Source organism: Aphelocoma coerulescens, chromosome 4 (genome assembly GCF_041296385.1).
Source record: "Aphelocoma coerulescens isolate FSJ_1873_10779 chromosome 4, UR_Acoe_1.0, whole genome shotgun sequence".
NCBI classification, from domain to species: domain Eukaryota; kingdom Metazoa; phylum Chordata; class Aves; order Passeriformes; family Corvidae; genus Aphelocoma; species Aphelocoma coerulescens.
Genome location: NC_091017.1, coordinates 19,546,744 through 19,568,281, shown reverse-complemented (window position 1 = coordinate 19,568,281; position 21,538 = coordinate 19,546,744). Strand labels below are relative to the sequence as shown.

The 21,538-nt window shown below is 37.7% G+C and overlaps 2 long non-coding RNA genes across 2 annotated transcripts; one reads left to right on the top strand and one right to left on the bottom strand.

The window, feature by feature from the left end:
* The first annotated feature begins 190 nt into the window (after nt 1–190).
* On the top strand, nt 191–21,500 carry LOC138108976 (uncharacterized). The gene is made up of 5 exons (XR_011150171.1): nt 191–332; nt 576–874; nt 8,142–8,241; nt 19,669–19,707; nt 20,549–21,500. It is a non-coding gene; the product is annotated as an uncharacterized lncRNA (long non-coding RNA).
* On the bottom strand, nt 9,963–12,942 carry LOC138108975 (uncharacterized). Its single transcript, XR_011150170.1, has 2 exons — nt 12,821–12,942; nt 9,963–12,682 (listed from the first exon to the last, which is right to left on the bottom strand). It is a non-coding gene; the product is annotated as an uncharacterized lncRNA (long non-coding RNA).
* Nucleotides 21,501–21,538: the final 38 nt, after the last annotated feature.

Genomic DNA, 21,538 nt, shown 5'->3' with positions numbered 1-21,538 from the left:
AGGGATTTATTCATTTTCAACCAGATACACATCTTTTGGTGGATGCCTCGGCATGGATGAATATCTCATGGAGGAACATCAGAGGTAGCAGTGTTACAAGAACATACACCTGTGTAATCCCATGGGGTTCCCAGCTGCTTCATCTTGAGGCTGGGAGGTGATGTCTTCTGTACCAACCTGCAGGATCAAGGAGCATGCAGGTCCATGAAGACCATCATGGTTGATGCAATGTGTGCACCACTGCAGGTCACAGCTGCATGCCAACCCCACCTGTCTCAGAGGAAGAGTGTGTGAAAGTCCCCTATGCCAACAGACATTGTTAAATAATGAAGGTAGATATGTAGTTTTACCCTGGAATAACCAGGTAAAGAAAGTGGAAAGCAATTACAGCCTGTTAGGTGGAAATGAGTTATATTTAAATGATTAAATTATTGTTTTTTATATCTCTGTGTATAAGGAAGCAAATGACATTACTTTAGGTCATTGTGAGTATATATTTGTAGTTGTTTGAGTGCAGAAATAGACACTTTGATGAGGTGAATAATGTCATCATTTGTCTCTGTTTTGAATATTAGGGTACACTTGCAATTATAGAGCTGGAATGTTTGGAGGAAATTTGAAGGAAAAGTTGACTGAACCATTTTCATGGGGTCTCTCTGTGCTGTATCTGGAAAAACACGATGATTTTTCTAAACACATTGCAGTGCTGACTGTCAAAGCAGTATTTATCTTACAGTCCTGCCTCAGCAAATTCTGCTACAAGCCCTGACAGTTTGAGCAGGTTAGTTATTTGTAGATCCTTCACTCAAGGATTACAGCCCGTGTCGACAATGAGATTGAACTCCAAAACATCCCCTGGGTCTTAAAGATTTAGGTAAGTGCTGAGAATATCTAAACCACAAAAACTTTGTTATCTGTTTGCAAACTGCAATTTCTGTTTAAGAGCTGAACTTTTAACCTAGCGCTCTCTGAATGTTCCCTCTCTCACTATCCTTCAACCCCTCTTAATCATAGTCTTAATCACTTAGCTCTCTTATGCACCCTTTCACCTGTATTTGTACAAAAGAACTTGTGTATACTGTCTCCTTCCACAGGGCTGAGTCTTCTTTGTGTAGTCTCTTCATTTGGGCTTGGGTTTTGTTCTAGGGTATGAGAAGAGTGGCAAGGCAGCTCAGGAATTGCACTTTGCAGGGATCAAATTGCAAACTCTTATAAGTGCACTATGAGAGCAGCTGATAGTAGGGCATGTGGTTGGTAATACCGCAGGAAGTTTCAGGTGAGGGTCATTTTATGAATGTATACTATCACTTCAAAGTGCTACACAGAGAAGCTGAGAGAAAGGAGAGTAAAATGTTGGAAAAATGGGTGTTTGTTGCAGCCACTTGTGTATCAGGAAAGGGTGATGAACTTCTGGAAAGAGTTGTGCTTTCTATCAAGGGAACAAAGAAATGAACTCTCTCCTCCTTGTCCCATGAAATGAATAAGAACCAGGGGAGGCGAAATCACTTTGCATTTTGTACCTTTCTAGAGCTTATAGGAAGGCAACGAGAAATATTGTGCATGAATTCGCTAGGCAAGATCCTCTTTAGATGTAAACTAATGTAGGTCATTGAAGTTAAACTGATGCTTCCTGCTAAGGAATCTGATGTGGAGTGATAATGTGCTAGAATGCACACTTCAGTGATAATGCACATTTCAGACAGTGTGTCTCTATCTGAAGACTACTGGGGAAACCCATGCATTGACTCAGTAGAACTGATTTTCAAACACAAGAATTTATGCTGCCCTCAGACTGTGTTTTTCAAAATCCCTGGATCTCAAACAGTACCACAGAAATTATTTGAAGAATTGAAATATTTAATTATATTATATCTGAATATTAAATAGATAGTTAGCCTTGTTGCTTGATAGCATTGATGAAGATTCAAAGATGGAAGAGAAGGCAACAGTAACTAGAGAGGAGTTGGGAGCTGAGATAACTTTTTTATGAGTAAGAAATATTTTTAAAAAGCCTGAGATATACAGTACATCACAAACTACATAGTGAGAAGGCTGTAAAGGCAAAAAGCAGAGGTCACATTTAGAGATCTTATTTAAGAGCTTATTTCCATTTATTTAGAATCTGTTTGAATAGAAGAAAGATTTGTATTTGTTGTAAAAGAGAGCAGGAAAAATTTCTAAGATTTTTAGCCATAAAAGATCTTCACAGGGTTTTGTGTAATGTAAGATATTGACACAGGAGAATGATAGTGTGCCTTTGGGCATGGCAACTAAAACAGCCATGAAAACTGAATCTCTTGTAGTCTTGGAAAAGATAACTTCACTGTGTTAAAGGATTAATTTCCAGCTCATAAGTAAGAATATCAGCTCCAGTTTTGATAAAGTAGGAAATCTAAAAGATAACAAACTCCCAGATATCTCCAAATCATCCTCAAACTGGTGATCCCAAAGAGCTTTTCTATGCTCACTATGTTCATATGAAGAGCAAGGAATTCCTTCTGCAGCAATACCTTGAACTTGAGGCCAGGCATCTGAACATATAAAAGCGCTAAACAGTCTCCTTTTTCACATTAAGTCAACCAAAGATCTTAAGTGTTCTAAATAAAGCCACTTTGAATGGAGAACCTAATGATTGATTTAGCAACTTTTAGACAACTGCCTTAAAATTTGACCTATTACTTAGGCATAAATTTCAGTTAGCTGAAAATTCCTATGTGATTTTCAAGGACTTCTGCTCTACTTAAATTTGTAGCCCTGCAACTTTTCCTAGTGGTCAGGGGAAAATATAGAAGATCGCCACAAATTGTTAACCCAAAGAAGGCATTGGATTACAGCACTTTAACATAGAAATATCTTTGAACACTCTCTCTCAGTCACTGAATCATAGTGAAATATTTCCTTTCTGGTTGGATCCTCACAAGATAAAATATTTCAGAGTGTGGTCAGTGCCAGTTCATGCTAGGTGGTGCAGATCCAAATTACTGGAGGGCATCATGGACATGTGGTGAAGTACTTCTGTCTCTCAACTTCTAACATGTCTTTTTGTTTATTGTCTGATATGTTCAACACTTGACCAAGTTAGGATCCATTTCCCCTCCATAATTACATGGGAGTGTCAGGAATGAGGTCTCTGTCCTTGTGGAAGAGGACGAAGCAGCAGCTGATTTTCCACTCATGCCTTTCAATAAATGGGTAGCAAGCACAAGTGAATAGCTTTTCCAGTCCTTCCTCTTTTCCTACTATGTCTATTTTTTTCCTGGGTATCTCCTGGGAAGGCAGAGTCTGTGAAAGTGAATGAACTGAACTCAGAACACTCTGAGCTCTTCATTTTCCCATAGCAATGTTACTACAGTATTTTGTGTGATGGGGAACTCTTTAATATAAAGAAAAGGATATTTTCTCACTCCATTAATATTCAGTATGTTTTCTGAATATTTTTGGCCCAAAAAGTTTATAAAAAAGAAACTGTTGTGTTTCTAACATTGCCCCATCTTATTGATGTTTCAAGAACATGGGAAAAATTCTTTGTCTCTGATTTTGAAAAAGCTGGAATCAGTCTTCTTTCAAAAATCACAACCCCTAAATTAGTTGTCTAAAGATTTGAAGGACATGTGGGTTCTAGTAATACACTGAGAGCTTAATATCTAATCACTGAAACAGTGGGAAAGGTGAAGGATCCACTAATGACAGCTTCTATTTTGCATTGATTTAATCAAACCAAACCATTTAAAGGGACAGCTGTTGTTTCTCAAAGTGGACTGGGGGCTTTGCTGTTACAGCATAAAACATGAGTTGCTTGTACTTGGAGGTCAGTGAGAAATCTCTGCTTGTATGGACAGGGAGCAGCTCAGCCCAGGATGTGGGAGAACTGAGTTTGCCAGTGTTCTTGCAGCAAGTGGCCTGGATTTGGCTTTAGGAGAACTTCACATCCATTGTGGAAAGGAGGTTTAGGTGGTGCCATTTACAGAGATGCAAAGATACTTTCTGAGAAGGTGACATCGTGATGTGCTAAAACTGAGACACACCTATGGTGCTGGTTCTGAAAGAAGGTGGGATTTGTTGTGGCATAAGAGCAAAAGGTAAGGTCCTTTGCTCCTTTTCTTCAGGTTTATCAAGTAGCAGATGTGATAAAAGAGGGATTCAACATCCAGTCAATATCATAGCTGTATCCAGGCAAGCAGCTGACCTATGGGATTTTGAGAAGTGTCTTGTTCTGCATGTATAAATATACCTCTGTTGGATATGTGTTGCTTACTTTTTATATTATAATACACTTTTCTTTAAAAAAAAATATATATTGTGCTTTTTCTTTTGCAACAGATTGCAAGTTTTCATCCTACCAGCTGATGAGCACTTCCACCAATGCTCTGGCTGCTTCCAGTTTGGCTGTATGGCCATGGCATCTGAGGACTAAGTACCCTGGAGAAAAGAGTCCCATTCATTTTGATACAGCTTTTTTCACTTTGTGCTTGACAATTCTGTACCTATCTACCTGCTTGCACTAATTAAGGAATATAGAAACGGCAGCAAAATGCAGTAAAAAACCAAACTAAATCCTACAAAGGTGGAACTGGACAATTTCTCAACGCAGCTTTGTGGCAACACAGTTTAATGTTAGCTGTGAGCTTGTCCTAGATATAAAGCCACTATGGAGTACAGCAGGCAAATGCCAGGCCACTAGATTGCACCTAATTAATTTATGAGATTGCAATACTTCTGTCAAGTGCCAAGCTAAGTTTTCTGCTTGCAATGACTGTTGCCAGAGTTGCAGTACAGAGGAGGGTTAGGCAGCTGCTAAATAATTCATGGTGTGTAGTGTGTTTAAAAAATGCCTTCTGATAAATTTCCATTTTTATTGACAATGCAAGGAGTCAATATACCTGTCTGACTTTGTATCAATAGCTGTAAGCTCCTGGCTGATGCCATGCCTTCCTGAGCAGCCTGGAGTACAGGGAACAAGAACACACTGGGCTGTCTCCCAATATTCTTCTGTATCATGCAGGCAATAAACTTGCTGGGAGGCTGACTGTTGCCTAAATTTTTTTCTGTATTAAAAATATTTATTTTAGCTTTTTTTTTTTCATGTTTGTTAATAGTTTTCATTTGAACTCTTTTCCACAAAAACAAAAAACCCACACCTTGTGCATTTATGCTTTGGCTAGATAGTATTTCTGTGTATCCTTTTTGGTTTTATGCCTGCAAAGGTGAATACCACTGCTATGCAGTGCAATCTGGTGATGGCAGTGAGACCTGCAGACACTTACGGAGTTTGCAGGAGTTAAAGGATCCCCCAGCTGCTGGATGATACTGGCAGGGATTCATGCAGCAGTAGCTGATGTCTGTGCTAACGGGAGCCTTTGCTATCTACTCCTGGATGCTCTGAACCCTGGGTGTTCTCTTGCCAGCTGAGGCTGGCCAGTAGATAAAATGCAATTGGTTGGGTGTTTCCTTTGCTTAATGGATGCTGAAGTGATTTCTACAAACTCAGTCCGATTTAATTTATAGCAGAGAATCATTATGTGTTTTTTAATGTGAGTTTCTGTGTACAGATTTTTTCCAAGAGCCCGGACTGAATAAAAAGTATATTTCTCTGTATTGTGCACTCTTCTGGTTATATGTGAGTGCTTCCATTGGCTGTACTGGATTTCTAAAAAAATTATCTCCAAACCCTAAATGACAAGTGCAAAAAATTAGGGGTCATTTTTCCAAAGGAGTTGCAATCTGGACTGCATTCTTCACAATTTCAGACAAAGTACATTCAATAGGGATATGCATGCCGAGGAGCAGCCGTTGCCTCCTGCATATTCAGAGTGAGTGCTTACTATTCTGGAGTCACAAAAGAAACAAAGCTATTTTTCAGATATGAATCATGCAAACTTTCTTGTCTCCATAGTCTTCTAAACACCACTAAAAAATGCACTTTGGGTTAACTTTGCCAAGACATAAAGCATGCACTGAAAGGTATTAAGAATTTGATACACAGGTATTTCCAAACACTTCCAAAGTCCATCCGTTTTTCTTGCCACACTTTAGTCCCAAGTGACCACTGGTTTAGATGAATGGTCATTCTGAAAAGTGATGCAGGAATGTGGGATTGAGTACCTAGCAGCAGGGGTCTAAAAGAGACAAACAGGTGCCTTACTAAGTTAATAAATTCAGTATATATGGAAAAAAAGGTGGGTACTTTGAGGAGAAGATGCTTTTTAGCAGGCACTAACAAGGAAAAAAGAATCTGTTGTCTTCTCTGCTGTTCTCAGTGTGCTTCTGTGCCATTCTTCCCCAAATTTCAGGTAATCATGTAGAAGCAGACACTTACAACTAGTAACAAGGTTGAATCAAAAGAAGATCTAGAGTACGCTTTTGTTACTCACGCACTCAAATATGTAATAGTAATGACGAGGCAGATAAAATGACTTTTTGCTCAGGCCCTACAGCTGGGTTTTGTTTTCTTTCCTTTGGGCTGTATTTTGTGCGTCATGTATTACTTTCATCCTAGCACATAATATTTATACACCTTTCATTCCTGCAAAATGCAAGTCTTTATGACCTGTGGGGCTTTATTTGTTCCTGTATTGTTTTACATATGATAAGGTTTAGAGGGTAATACTCTGTATAATATATTTCTTAGATGATAGTGCTTGTTAAACAGTATTGAGTGCAGCAGTTGCTGGCCAAAGACTCCACGCAGTCAGTCTGGATGGCTCAGGGTTCACTGTTAATGAACTGCCTCAGTCCAGTTGAAAAAAAATATGAAAATAAATGAAGGATAGTTTGTGTTAAGTTCTTTAGACAGTGTAATATGGGACTACAGGTTAAATAATCCACTGAAATTTAACATCTTTCTGTCTAATAAGTCCAGGCTGATGAAAAAATGCAAAAGGAGTCTTTCCTCTCAATATTTTTTTGATAGCCTGAATAATTTTACAGATAGATTTCTGAAAGACATCAGCGTCTTAGCTGGGGTACTCATGCAGCATAGAGCAGATGGTCATAATTCCAAAACTCATAATGAGCAGAGAACCAAATTAGCTGGAATCAAATGCTGTTTGCAAGTAGGAGACCAAGGCATGGAAAGAACAGTAATATAGTAGCATATAAAATACTGTACTATACTGCTACAGTACTATTCTGCACTACAAAGCTAGAACTATACACTGTAGCTCACAGTTTAAAATTAAATTATTCCAATTTCTGTTTCTCCAAACAAAGGAATTCTGTCAAATAATGCAGGAAAGCTCATCTTGCAATTTTTGCTCTTATTAAAAACAGATTGTGCAGTTGTCAGTGCTGATACACTCTAGGTCTGCTGTGGTCCAACTACTTCGGTACATTATCATAATAAGGACAGAAGAAAAGATAGAGATGATAATTGTAGTGCTTTTTCTTCTCTGTTCTCCTTTCTTGTTGTTTTTTAAGTCTTGGAATATTTAGAAGACATAGAAAATGCAAACCATTACAGTAATTGCAACTGTAATTTAAAAAAGGAATTTGGTTGTGAATTCGTGGATATATTACCACATATAAGAAAGAGAATGACAGAGCTGTTTCAACCTCAGTTGTAGGGACAAATAGCTTAAGACCCTTCTTTGATAGTTCTTTACCTCTGCCTTTTCTTCCCCCTTTTTTTTTTTTTGGCTAAAGAATCCCTCATTTTCTACTGGGCTTTAAAAACTTGCTCAATGCCTCATAAACTCTGTACAGGCTTGTATTTGAAGGGAAAGTTAACGACTTGAAACACAATGACAAATGTATCAGTCACACTTTCCCATTCTGTATACTAGCAGGGAGAAAAAGAGATTATTTCCTAGGCTTACAATTAAAATTAATGAGGTGCTATAAACCGAAATATGTGCTTCAGGATGAGAAGTGGTAGATTATAATCAATTTTTATGTGTATATGAAGATTATAATGAATCCATTAGATTGCTTTTATATTCATGTTATTAATGGTTTCTCTGCTTTGCTTGGCATTTTAAACTCACGTAAGAGATTCAGTACCTTGAACAGCACAAATATTAATTCCTGAGGAAGGAGGAATCAATATTTTACCTTCTATTTAATTGAAATTAAAGCAAAAGCTTCCCGGTCATAATTTTGAGGATACATTTGAGAAATCCTGAAACAGATTTGTCTTAATTTAGGGGGTTTATGTCCAGGAAGCTACCATGCAAGGAATTCAGTGAATTTGCAGCATCTATGGTTCATCCTACTAACTTCCTCTGGAAACAGCCTTGGACTAAGGTAAGTCTTAAGGTGGTGCCTATTTCCAAGCCAAAGCTGATTGCATACACAGGGTGAGTGCAAGGCAGGTAGTGTGCTCTAGTCCTTTTTCCATTTCACTGTGGGTTCATTGATCCCTGCCTGTGAATATCTTTTAGCAAAGTTTCTATAAATTAATGTGTGGATTAGTTCATTGGTGATTTTGTGTGGTTTAGCCTCATTTTCATTAAAAAAAAATAACAATTGAAATAATCTTTAAAGGTCCACAAACAATAAATGGTCTCTCCTCAGCTTTCTTGGACAATATTACAGAATCACAGAAAAACGGAGTTCAAAGGGACCTCTGGAGATCACTTTCATGCTGGTTCTTGATTTAATTGTTACAGTGGAACACTTATCCTCTATCAAATTTAGTCCCATTGGAGCCCATACAAAGCAAATGTGTGCTTATGAGTGCTTTTCTAACAAAACCCTTCCTAAATGAAGGACTTGCAGGACTTTTCAGTACCTTGGCACACTATGATAATGGCCTGCTTTAATCTACACCACTTGTCATTGAGTTTATTTGGATTCTTAAAGAAAATTGTGCATTATCTCCTTTCTCAATATGTTTAATTTTATTTTAGTACACCAAATAGCCTGGACAACCACAGAAGTCACACAAAGTAATAAAAACTGTGGTATGATCTATCCATAATACACACACTAAACTTGCATAAGACAGACACCAGAGAATAGTAATTTCTCATTTATAGCTCATCACTGTAAGATATTTGTTATCTATTACTTCAGTGGGATTAAGGCTGCTTTTCTGCAACAGGAGCTCATGTATTAAGTAAAACAAAAAAAGATAGAACCTCTTCAGGTGTAAAACACTTTAAAATCAGTGAAAATCAGGTAGTGCAGTGTCAAACAGGGCAAAGGGGAGGAAGCTCTGTGTTAGTAGCATCCTAAATTATAAGTACTCCCAAAATTGAATTACAGAAGGCTAACTGGCACTTCTATGTAATTGCTATTGTAAATTATATCTAAAAGATAAATGGATCCTCCTAAAAATTCTTAATACACATAGTGCTAGCAAGTTTAAGCATTGGTGTATGGGTATTAAAAGCAATAATAATTTTGTTCTAATTAGTCTTATTCCATATTAAGTCTTATCATTTGTCTCCTGCTCTTGATCATATGAGTAGAATGATATGGAAAAGCATATGATCTTAATCTTTTTTTTCCATCTTCTGCAACTCGCCTTCTGTACAAAACACATTTTCTATTAGCAGACAGAGGAACTGTGTTTATTTTTGTAAAGGAAAAGCTAAAATTCTGACAAGATTTATAAATATCTGGGCTGATTGACACAAAATACGTGCGGTGGCTGGGCAAACTGACCAGTTATAACATAACTTATACAGCAGCTACATCTACAAATTGTTGTTTTGTTTTACACACTGAAGGAAGCAAACAAGATTAATTTTTCAAAAGGTTCCTTCTAATATTTTACTGTGATAGTTTTTGCCTTTTTGCCTTTGTGAGTCTTTTACCACTGTGAGTCTTTTACTATCATAAGTTGCTGCCTTCAAACTCTTCTGTAAGTTGTTTGTCCAGGTTCACTGTAATTTCCTTTCCCTTGGCATCTGCTAAATGTTTTAATGGGGCTTTTTATTCTTTTCTGTAACAGGTAGACAGGATGCTTATGGCAATGAGGAGGAACATTGTTACATCAGGCACATGGGATTAGATATTGATCATATTTACAGAGATGTGAAAAGTGGAGCTATGCCTATCAGTGGATGGGAATCAGCATCTCACCTATAAGAATAGGTCAGGAACAGAATATAAAAAAATACTGATATTTAACATTAACAAAAACAACTGCTAGGTATATGACCACCAGATTATGTTTCTACTGTGTAGATAGAAAAGTTACAGTTCTTAGCTTGAAGTAAAGGTTTGCAAAGCCCCGGGAAATTAAGCTCAGTCCCCTGCAGTGCTTTAAAAAAAAAAATCACTGTTAATATTTAATTATGTCTACTCTCTAACCTTTGAGCATTAGGTAGTGAGCAGGGTTAGCAGTATGGAAGACAGTCATTTTAGGCTGGGAATTAATTTTGAAACTGTAAATTAAGATTCAGTCTAATATTTCCCATCGTCTGACCTGCAAACTAATTAGAAGAGTCAAAATATAAAGCAAAAGAGACTTTTAAAGGATATGTCAGCTGTTCCTTGGCATATGGTGTAAGAGAATTACCATACAAGAATGTGAACAGTACTCAAAAGGTTAATGGAAGTGGGATTTGTATAGCCATAACTGATTCTTCTACAACAGGTGAGAAAAAAAGACTATTTGGACAAAGACTTTTAAAGTCCTTTTGCATTTGTATCTTTCCATCTGAATGGAAAGAAAACACTAGTATCTCTTTTGATTTAAATTACTAATTTCTTGGAAGGGTCCAAAACTTATCAAAGAAAAAAGCATTCAGACTAAGAATGAGCTATCAGAATGAATGAAATAAGGACAAATTCAGGCTGAAAGGAGAGAGCAGCCCTATGCAGCAAGATGTGAGGTTGTTGATGGATGAGAAGGTTGGGTTTATCCAGCCTGGAGAAGAGAATAGTCCAGGGAGACCTTATAGCAGTATTGAAAATGTGTATGAAGGTATATGAAAATGTATCTCTCATGGCATAGCAAAGTGCTTTATATTAGCAACAAACTTGAGGTTAAATGTTTTGGGTTTACTGCTTTTTGCCCTTCTTTACACACATTCACATGCCTGCAAATGCACATATTTCTGGCTCACCTTTCTCATATCTAGTTGAGCTGTAGGTCCTTTTTTTTCTTTAAAAATTACTAGGATTAATTAAATACCTTTAAACAAGGAAAGCAACTCACAAAAGAGAATCATTCTGTTATCAAGGCACCTGTGATTTACATTTATCACATTAAAAGAAAAAATAGTGGTCATGTTACATGTTAAATATAAGACAATTCTCCTTACACTATATGAATTCGCACTGAGCCAAAAATTAAATTAAAAAACAATAATAGGATTGGTATTCTTGTTGGCTGTCAGCAAGACTTGGGGAATCTAGAAAATAAACATTTTTTCCAAGAAAATAACCTCAAATAAAGCCCTATAGCAATAGCTGTATAAGCAGTAGTCTTCCTACTCATTTTAATTCCCAATTTAATTTATCTAGGCTCTGATATCCCAGTATCAGTGAGCAGGCTGCAGTTGTCTCTGCTGAGTAGTGTTGGCCAGGACTCTGCATGCATGAAAAACCTTTTTGGTTTGGTGGGGCAGAACCAAACCCTTTTAAAGACAGGGACTTGATGACCAAAACTGAAAACTGCTCTAAGATCTTTAATGGACACTACCCAGCTTAGAAGATAACTTCCTTAATATTTCCAGTGACTCAGTTTAGTAGGATGTGGCCCTGAGTACTTGGTTTGTGATTTTGACTATAACTGCTTGAATATGGCCTAGCTCTAAAAGACAATGAATGTCAAGTTGCAGGGAATAGAAATAAGCTTTTGCTGTAAAGAAGGTATTCCACAACTATTCCCTTTTCTATGTTTGTGTCTTACTGAAGTACACATGAAATTAGGAGTTGGCAGGCAATCTACTCAGTATCTTAAAGCTGTTTGGCAGAGTCTACCTAGACACTGGGATGGTGTATTTGGAGCTGTGATGCTTTTCTTCAGCTATGTTTTCAGTTTCAACAACACTGGTTTGCATTTTTTGGAACACAGCAAGGGACAGAATATTCCTTCTAGCCCTTGCAATATATGAATGCAATTCTCTTTTCTTCATAGTCCATGACTTTCTATCAAAAAATATGACATCTCTTATCTCTGTGATGGCCTACACAATGTCATTTGTGGAACACTGCTCTCCTCTAAAGCTTAAACATTGCTGGGACCTTTATCCCATTTATGTCCTGGTTTATGTATCATATAGTAAAATGGATAAAATTAAATTAACCATCACTCAGTAGGTGGTGGCAATTCTAAACCAGTCTCTTCATCTTTCTGTCATGATTTAACCCCAGCCAGCAACCAAGCACCACACACCTGCTTGTTTACTCTCCCAGCAGCAAGATCAGAGAGAGAATTAGAAGGGTGAAAGCTAAAACACTTGTGGGTTGATATAAAGACAATTTAACAGGTAGAGAAAAACCCACAAATGGAAGCAAACCAAAACAAGGAATTCATTCACTTCTTCCCATGGGCAGGCAGGTGTTCTGCCACCTCCAGGACACATCACATGAAATGGTTACTTGAGGAGACAAATGCCATAACTCCAAATGTCCTCTCCTTCCTCCTTCTTCCCCTCAGTTTATATACTGAGCATGATGTCAGATAGTCCAGGATATCCCTTGGGTCACTTGGGGACAGCTGTCCAGGCTGTGTCCCCTCCCAGTGTCCCATGCATCTTCAAATTCCTTGTCAGCATGACAGTATATACTAGTTTGAAAACAAACCAGTGGGAGGCACCAAGTCAGAATAACAATTCAATGGGGAAAAATCAAAGAAAAGGGGGGGAAAAAAAAAGGAAAGACTAAAAGAAAACACTGGTTCAAACTGACAGAGTCAAGATACAACCTGAGTCCCGGTTAGGCAGGGTGGTGGTAGCAGTCCTCTGAAGTGGTGATCCTGTAGAATAAAAAAGGTCTGCTCTTCCTCAGAAGGCCCGGTGGTGGCTCTGTAGCTCCTGTCCTCTAGAAATCCAGTGGAGAAGGGTTGTCTGTGGTGCTCAGTCTCAGATTATATCCACGATGGGATGCTTGGTTCCTCCCTCTGGGTGGAGCATCTCACAATGGGGTAATGAGTCATGAGGCCAAGTGTTGATTAGGCTCATTAACAGAAGATAGTCCGGAGGGAGTTATCTCTGAGTCATGCAGCAGGACAATGATGGGCCATTAACAGAAAGATAGTCTGGGGGGAGGAGGCAAGGAAACACTGCCCCATCTGATTTCAACAGCTCATGAGGATGGTAATAGAATACACTGCAACCCAGGACACAGTACAAGCTGCAGAAAAAGCCTTGTCTCCGTGCAAGTCCTGCTCAGCAATAACAAAAACATCTCTGTATTATCATCCCTGTGTTCAGCACAAATCCAAAACACAGCCCCATAATAGCCTTGTGAAGAAAACTAACTCTACCTCAGCCAAACCCATCATGCTTTCACATATGTAACTTCATTCACTTACCTGTGACTTACCTGTGAGGTGCAGCCGTCAGCACCTCAACATTGCCAAGTTAAAAGTAGCTTGGTGTCTGTTGCTGTTATCTTCAACATCATCTGCCAAAGGAGGACAGCATCACATAACCTGGTTTGGTGCCCAGCAAAATAATGCAATTTGACAGAATGCACCATTGAGGGGGTTGATTGACTGATTTCTGTTGATGTAGCTGTTGGGCAGGTAGCCTGAATTCTGATGGATTATTTGATGAGATAAAGGACTGACTAAAAGAGGGTAAGTATAACTGCATGAGTCACATCTCTCGATTATCCAGTAATCTCCCAGCCCTAAACATAGACTGGAGGGTTCATATGGTTTCATGTGCCTTTCTGATATTTTTTGGCTCTGTTTTTTAACACATTTTTTGCCTGTTTTGTCTCTTTGGTGTAGGGATGGGTACACCCTAAAGTAGTGTCTATATGCTTTATCTGGTATTTAGGGCTTACAAAACTCATGCTGATGCCTCAGGAGTTTAACCTCATACAGTTTCCTGTTTCTCCTACTTCTTCCCACTGCTGTAGCTATATGCCAGACAGACGGAATTCTGGGCTTATGATGATGAAAACTATTTGCATGGTAAAAGTAGGAGTGATATTGATGACACATAAACACATGCATGCATTCCTGTCTAAAAGGAATACAGCTTTCTCCTCCATGATACTCTTCTCAACCCCTGGGCAAAATATTTTAATTACATTGATTTCACAGCATTTTAGTTCCTGTTCCTAATTCACACTAGCATGCACTACTAAAAAATGAAGCCTTTGTCCCCTAGGGAGGCTTTTCTTCCAGATTTTTCTTGATAGAATATGTCAACTTATGCTTTTCTTAGGTTTTCCCTCTCTGTGTTCCTGGTGCTGTTCCTTCATATATTCTCTTTCAGGCCTAAAACAAACAATAAGTTTTGGGATTCTTTACAGGCTAGAATTGTGTGCTATACTTGAAACTAAACTGCATTATTTATTAAGGGTTTGTTTTTTTTTTTTTTTAATTTGCTTTGATTTGGGTTTTAGCACTGCTCTTGAGGAACTTTAAAATTCTTTGAAATATGATATCCACATGTTTACTTACCAGCTGCTACTTATTAATTTCCTGTCTTCCTAACTGGGAATATGCATGTTTTTCTTCATTTTTTACTGCTGGTAGATGACCCATGTATTTATCCATTTTAAGTCCAAGCACACCTTCCTGTCAGTTCCACAGTCCCAAGTCTTTATTAGCAATGGAGCATGTGGGTCCTGCTGATGGGATCTTTGCTGCCAATGTAAGTAGTCAAATATTTTCCATGCCAATTGCAAATGATAAAACAATCTTTATAGCATAAAGTTTAGGAGGTCTTTCAGTCTCAAAATGAGCCTGAATTTTTGCAGGCATTTGCAAATGCCTGTGGGTCAAGGAAACATAACAAAACGTTAAGAAATTGCCATCATAAGGTGTAACTAATATTGCATCTATAAGGTTCTTACATGTTTTTATTTTAAATGCAAATTCTGTCAATTAAATTGTGTTTTCATTACTTTATTACACCATAGTTATTGCTTTCCATCTTTCCATACTTGGCACGTGGTAAGGACGGGTCATTTTAGTCCCCTGAAAATTCGACTGAAATCAGGTACCCATCTTCTGCTGAATTTGTGAGTGACACACGTGTTTAAGGGAAGATCTGCAGAGTGAATAAAGCAAATGCTCAAAAACATATTATGTCATTGTTATAGAAACCGTTCCATTGAAAAATCAAGACCCATCAAGAAGTCATCTCATCTAAATGTAACTAAATATCACTTTAGCCTGGGGTAGTTATTGAGACTTTCTGCACTGTCCATGGAGGAATCTTTGAACTGGTTTGGGTCACCTTTCCACTACTGAGAGAAGAGTCCAAGACAGGGGAAAAGTGTTTCCCTAGCATAAATGACAATCTCTAGCACTCAGATTTTAGCTAATAATGGATCCCACCTTTATTTTCTCTTCCTTCCTGCTGTCTCTCAGGGCCAGGCCTATTTTTTTTCTGGCCAAGATACAAATGCAAAGACATATTTAGTGTGTCTCAATGATGGCGAGGGACTTTCAGATCTATCATTCTGTGTTAAGCTAGAAGTCATGGGAGGATACTTTTGCAAAGGAATATTTATGTGAAAATCCTTGCATAGATTTTCTTCTGTTGTCTGAGAGGTGATTCTCTTCCCAGTCCCTTGTCTGTGTCTGTCCTGTACCCGGGAGCTGTCAGTGTGAAGCATGGCTGTTATCATCCCTTTTCTGACTCTGTGCCCTTCCAAGGAAAACAACAGCCACGAGATCCAACTCTCCAGGCTTCTGTCACCCACAGTGCTTGTAGCCCACACAGGAAAGTGAGGAGTAGATTTATTCCTTTTCAGGACCTTGCAGATACACAAGGCTTTCTACAAACTTATCCATATATGATATAGCCTGTTCCTTCTAAAAGGTAGCTGCTCACAGTGCTCTTTATTTTGTCTACTGCTCACCATCAGCAGGAATATAAAATTTCCTGGGCTAACCAGAAAGAGCTTTAATTATTTCTGGTTTTCTGTGGTTAACCTCGTTGCCATTGGATTCAGATAAACTTTACCACTGTGACTTAAAAAATTGTTTAAAGGCCATTTGGCTGATCTGAATAACTAGCTACATACATTACATACATTATATTATTATTATTATTATTATTAATAATAATACAACAACTATAATAAAAATAATAGTATATAAAATTAAATAAAAACAATGTTGGGAATCACTAGGAAAGAAATAGAGAAGGAAAATGAATAACACCTTTATGCTGTTATAAATTACGAACTTACATTGTCAATATGATGTGTTGTTCCTTCCTCTGCTTTTTTTCCCCACAACTGATACGGTAAAAGGTGATCAGAAGTCTGGAAGCATCACAGCAGTTTTCTGGATGAATAAGCTTTGACTCCTCAGCTTTGAAAAGACATGACTCTGGGTGACATGACTGGAGTCTCTAAAATCAGGCATGCCAGGTGAATACAAGGTGACTGCACTGTTGCTTCTGTCAAAAGAACACAGTCACAACAACTTTAATTTGGGGAGGAGAGAATTATGAGAACAAACAGAAAGAGATGCTTCTTCACCCAACAACTAGTTCAGTTTTGTACAATTGTCATCGTTTGAGGATGTTAAAATTTTACATGGTTGCTAAAAGCAGCTCACGATTTTTGCAGAAGAAAAATACATCAGTGGTTCTTAGGTGCAAAGTCAACAGGTTTATGTCCAGAAGTCATTTAATTACAAGTTGTTGAAGACTGGGAAGGTTTTCTGGGAAAATATTGCTGTATACTTGCTTAGTTCTTGTATTCTTCCCTACTAGCTGTTATCAGAAATTGATTACAGAACAAGAAAGCTGTTTGACTTGACCCATTATAATTAAATTTTTCCATTGCTTCTCTCTGCCCAAAGAAATTTAATTTAGCTGTGATCACTGACTGTAGTCACAGTAGTGACTGTGTTCTGGCTGTCATTAAGTTAGAATAACTATCAGCCCTGACATCCTGCCCTAGTTAATCACTGCCATCCTTTCACCAGTGTTTATGGTGCCCCTTACCCTGGGATAACTGAGCACAAATGCAGGTGTAGCCATTGCCCATCCTTGTTCTGTCAAAAAAGCCAGATTTAAAAGAAGCAATTTTTTTGTTATTGCATCACTTGTGCTGGACTGAGTTAGGAGAGAGAGTAAAATAGCAGGTTTGCTGCCTGGTTCTGAGTAAGCAGTGCAATTGTCAAGCATGCTAATTATGCAGACTAATGCAAATTAAGCCCTCTGAGTTGAACATCCTTTTGCTCCCCACTGTCTACACTGCCTCTGCCATGAAGATCAGGTCCCCTGTGGCAGGACTGACTAATGCACATGCAGAACAGCTCCTGCAGCACCACATTCCAGACATTAGAATTGACTGGGATCCATTATGGGTTACCTCTGAGTTGAACTGAGTTGACTTGGAATCTGCTGCAGAAATAGACCCCTATACAGCTTTAACCATGGCTGAGTTGAGAATATTCTGCTTGATGGAACAACAGCCTTTGTTCAGATAGCCTTGGACAGAAAACCACACTGTGTAAGAGACAGAGTAAAGCTTGGAAATATGTGACTCACCTTTAGCTCATCTAGGGTGGGAGTTGGGATCCCAGATTAATGCATTGTAGGACTGTGAAAAAGGTGCTTTGCTAACAGTAAGTCTCTTTGCTAACTGCTGGTGCTTGCATGGGAGAAATGAAAATAAATGTTAATGGTCTTGAAAGAGATTATCTTCTGTGCCAAAAAAATTCCTTTGAAGAGTCAAAGGTTTAAAAGCACAGGTCAGATTGTTTTATAAAATGAAAAATAAAAAATCTGCCCTAGAAAAGAACTGATTTTTAAAATTTGTCTCTAAACTAAAACCTTAATTGTAGGGGTTTTTTAATTATAAGCTCAAGATTTAAGAATTCCAATTAGGAAGTAATTAGTATGTAATTTCCCATTTTAAATGTCTTTTTTTTTTTTTTTTTTTAAGAGGCACTCCACCCCATATTTTCCACTAGAAATAATTTAGAAGTTTATCTCTTGAAGTCAATTTTATTCTACTTTTAGCCATTGGTACTCAATTCTAATTAAATTTTCATGCCAGTTTTACTGCTCCATGTCAGAATCTGGAAAAAAGAATTGGAAAAAAGAATTTTCAACCCCAAACTCATAATTTCTGATCAGATTTTCTTTTCTGCTGCTGTTTTCTTGCCTTTCTAACAATGTAACTAATTTATATGGTAAGAGATATTGATTTTTTTGGAATTTTCCACGTTTTATGTCTTGGTAATAAAATGCAAGCACTTTTATTCTAATAAGAGTTTCCCATACCTTTAACAAACACTGGGACAAAACTCCAGAGTTCCTGATTAGGAAAACATGAAACATGTGCTAATGAAGTGCCAAAAATGAGACACTTGATCAGAATGAAATTCATAGCTTCTCAGGGAACTCATAGCTGATATAATTTTCCCACAGGCCACATGTAAGTGCTTTTTTGTCTGCAACAGTGCCACGTATGGGAATGGATGTCATCTGTTTGCATTTCTTAAATCTGCCCTCAGTGTCCTTTAGTCCTTTAAAAGTCACCTTAATACAGTGGCTGGACCACATAGTGGTTGATTTATATGCTGTCACCTCTCCATTCTTCTGGGAATCCCTCAGGTCTACCAGGATCCCCATGGTTTTACATACAGACATCTAAAGGACTCTGCAAAACCAGAGAGTTCCTGTCACAGAGCAAGCAGCACTGTGTTGTCTATACAAAATCCAGGATGTGTTTATGTGGTCTTTTTCAGAAAAGTTCTTGGTGCAAAAAAAGGCATCCCCTGAGGCGAGCTGCTGTTCTGCAAAGCACAGTCTTTGCTGTTAGGGGTTAGAGAATAAAGAGTTAGAATGGCCAACTCCTTATCTCCTCTGTAATTTCTAAAAAACAAATTGTTTTTTTTGAATGCATATTGTGGAATGAATTAAGACAATATGAAATTCAAAGTGCGGGGCTGCTTCTTTTAGTTACATCCTTGCATTTTTATCTCACTTTCTTGTTTCATGGTTTGCGTTCTTTTTCAAAAGAAATGCTGAATTTCAAAAGAAATGTTGAATTTCAAAAGAAATTAGATTATTCCCCCCTAAAAATACTCATCCTCTGCAAATTGCAGTTGACCCTTATATTTTCAGCATTCTTAGTGTCCCAGCTGAATGGTGCATAAGGTGATGCTCAGTACTTGCTTCAGTTAGATACAATATTCCTGAGGAAAAAAACATCTTGAAGAAGATGTATATATATTTTCTTTTCCATATATCTTTTCAGAATCTCAACATATTATAGAAGAAAATTTATTAATGGTGAAATCAGGAGTAGTCTTTTCATACAGCTTTATTTTCCTGTTTAAAATGCTAAAGACTCTGTAGAAGTGCCTTAATCTCATCCTGACTTTCTGGCAGTAAAATCCTTGTTTCTTTTAAATCTCTTCAATGTCAGTCAGGTTTCACAGAACTGTAAAACAGTCCAGACAAAAATGGACCTTGAAAGATCATCAGGTCCAATGTTTTTTGGGAAAGGGAATCTCCTTGACATTATCTAGCACACTGTACCATTGCATCTTGAAAAACTCCAAATTTGCCTTTAAAAAACAACAAAACAAATAATTTTATTTTTTTTTTTAATCTCCAGTTTGTACATTGCTGCAAGACCCAGCTGCAGAGGTTTTGGGTAAGTCTAATAGATGGTCTATCATGGATATGTGCTAAGCATTTTAGAAGATAGAAAAGACTGACTGTATTTTCATCACTTGGATAGTACTGATCAGGTGGGAGGATATCCTGGAGGGCGGACCCCTGTGAACACCCTTTTTAAATGCACAACGAGGCAAATTAGTAACAATATCTGCAAAAAATATAACAGTAAACTATATTAGTAGTTTTACTGACTTTAAAGTGGCTGATGTCAGTGGCATTTAAGGAATTACTATGTAAGCAAATAACCATGCAGAACTGAAATCATCAAAGGATTGGTTGTGTTTGGTGACAAAATAATAAAAATTAAGAGCAGTAAACATACACCTTCAATCAAGCAACAGTTTCTCAGTGCACAGCATGAGGTGAAGTCTCTTAGACTGGCTTGTGGAGGAAGTAATTAGGTAATGTATTTAATGAATCTAGAGTGCTTTGAGGAATATGAAGTGCTTTATAACTGCTAGGAATTTTATTTCTTAATTTCTTAATTGTGTATTTATTTACTTTTAACTGATGTAAATTCCAAAGCAGATATAAAAAACATCAATAGCTTACCTCTTCAGGATCTCAGTCTCAGAACTTCTTGTGAAGTAGTAGTGGTGGGGGGGAGGGGTATTTCAATACTTTTAATTTTAATAGTTTTGTACAAATTGAAGCACCTTATTTCTATCTTTAAATGATTTCTGCTTGTGTTGTAATGAATCACTAGGAAAGTCTGATGCAAAAAATATAGAACACTCTTAGGGACAGAACCCCGTAGACACTCGCACACTAACCAAGAGAACTTCTCTTGCTTTTTGCTTTTCTGTATTACTCAGTAAGGCTCCATACAGACCACACAGAAATTATCTGAGGGAACACAAGAACCCAGGATCTCCTTCTCTCTGGAAAGTAATTGCTCTGCCTACCAGTCTACAGACCCATCAATCAAGTCATTTTCTCTGATTCTCTCATTTTCTTTCTTCTATAAGCATTCACCATGGGCACAAGATGTGCAGAGAAAGGGAACACCTTAGACTTGTAGATTACTACAACTCTGCAGGACATAATTGTGTTCTAGGAGTTTTTACTCATTATGGCTGGTGCCATCTCTGAGATCATAGTGCTGAGGTTGTGGAAAATTGAACGCTCATGGAATTTTGTTGCCTCTTGGGTGATTTCAATTAGCAGAACAATTTAATTATCAAGGGACTAAATGCAATTTGTATCCTCAAACTCTTGTTTTGAACCTCCTTGTTAACTTCACTAATTAGAATATCAGATGTTTATAGTAAACTCTGAAAATTACCCCAGACTAATATGAACTGTAACAAAAAAGCCGCTCCTTAATATTTTCTGGACTTAGCAATGATCTCTAAATTCATGGTTTCTGAATTCCAATGGAAAGCTCCAATCTTTCAATGAGTGACTTTTGCAGTGTACTTTGCTTCTGTAATAATACTTTCCCTTTTGTTCTTCTTTCTCCCAGTTGCATATTAATTTGCTTCTTCTCCCATTACCCTGCTGACTTTTCCATTCCTCCTTATGTGTTTCAATCACTATTATAATGCCCAGCTGTCTGGCAAGCTCCTTCAAGCCTGTTGTGCACCACTGAACTGATTTTGACAATAAATTGCTCATGGCTGGGCATGCATTCTGTGTGAATTAATTCATGAACTGCTCAGCTAATGCATAAAGTGTTCAGTCATTTTAAATTTTCTCACAATAATAAAGTACAGAACATGCAAACTTTTTGCACGTGTAGCCCTGTGTTCGCCTTGGGGCATTTGTTTTTACCCTCTGTTCTGCTGGCTGAATCTTCCATCACA